This window comes from Phodopus roborovskii, unplaced genomic scaffold (assembly GCF_943737965.1).
Source record: "Phodopus roborovskii unplaced genomic scaffold, PHOROB, whole genome shotgun sequence".
Classification (NCBI taxonomy): domain Eukaryota; kingdom Metazoa; phylum Chordata; class Mammalia; order Rodentia; family Cricetidae; genus Phodopus; species Phodopus roborovskii.
The window spans coordinates 39,514,176-39,515,472 of record NW_026126517.1 but is presented as its reverse complement, the minus strand read 5'-3'; the positions used below and the strand labels follow the sequence as shown (position 1 = coordinate 39,515,472).

The 1,297-nt window shown below is 46.6% G+C and overlaps 1 non-coding gene across 1 annotated transcript; it reads right to left on the bottom strand.

The window, feature by feature from the left end:
• Positions 1–771: 771 nt before the first annotated feature.
• On the bottom strand, positions 772–878 carry LOC127232030 (U6 spliceosomal RNA). Its single transcript, XR_007835331.1, has one exon. It is a non-coding gene; the product is annotated as a U6 spliceosomal RNA (small nuclear RNA).
• Positions 879–1,297: the final 419 nt, after the last annotated feature.

Here is a 1,297-nt window from a genome sequence, read left to right as displayed (position 1 = left end):
ACTACTCTGCAGTCAGTCGGTGCCTGAGGAGTTCGTCCAGACAGCCACGTCTTCGTTCTGACCACAGGTGCCCCTGTGGTGAGACCAGGAGCCACTGGCGTCCCAGGGGCTGCAGAGCCCATGGTGGACTCAGGAACAGCGAAACACATACACCATTTTTCTTTGGGGGAAGAAATGGACAGTTCAGGAAACAGTTAGTAGGTCAGCCCAGGAAATTTGAACTTGGGGAGGGCGGTTTTTCCTTCTTAATCTTCCTAATTAGGATTTCTGTATTAGTCATTTATTAGTTATTTGGCGGTTGAATAATGTGTGGACCAGCAAATTTTGCTTTCACAGTCAGTGTCTCTTAAAAAGTATCAGGCCTAGTTTTCAAATGCTTGCAATCTCGCCCAGGTGACTCTCCGTCATTGCCCTTTGGGACCTGAAGTGAATACCTTTGGCGAATCATTCCTTAACAGGTTAGTGAAGAGGACAGCAGAGGAGAGATGGAGCCAGGTATGGTAGCCAGGTCTGTAATCCCATCAACCGGGAGGGAAGATCCTGAGTTTGAGGGTATCCTAGACTGCATAGCAAATTCGAGGCCAGGGTGAGATGTGTGAAACCAAATAAATCACAAACTGCAACTGAAGCCCATGCTAAAAAAAGGTTGTCTAGGTCCCTCTTATTTCCTCCTTGAGTACTATGGTTCCATGGAGTCAAGCAAAAGCTAAAACGTGAAGGATGTGTTAAGGATGTGTTGGGGGCTGTTGTGAACATGAAATTTAAAAACATAAAAATATGGAACGCTTCACGAATTTGCGTGTCATCCTTGCGCAGGGGCCATGCTAATCTTCTCTGTATCGTTCCAATTTTAGTATATGTGCTGCCGAAGCGAGCACAAATCCAGCATTCTCTCAGGAAATATATGAGGGCAAAATTGTTAAAACTTTTTAACTTATGGTGAGGATCATGACCAGTGTTTATACATACAATTATTTTGCAAATCAGTGTCTTCTTAATTCCATATTAGAATTTCATAATTTTAGTTCAGATATAGAGTTAATTTAGTTATGTCCGCAGCTTCTTTTCTACTTTGTATATGCAAATGAAGGGACGATGGGAAACAGACCGGTTCCTGGCCGATCTGTGCGCGGCCCCGTAGTCACAGTCCGCCACGTGATGCGCGCTGTGCACGCGCCTGACTGCGCGGAGATCGCTCTGGCGTCCTTCAGCTGCCGCGTTGTGTGCCGGTGTATCCTAGGGACTAGGCGCTGAAGTGTCCTCCCCCCCCACACACACACTTGGAAGGGCGGGGCAA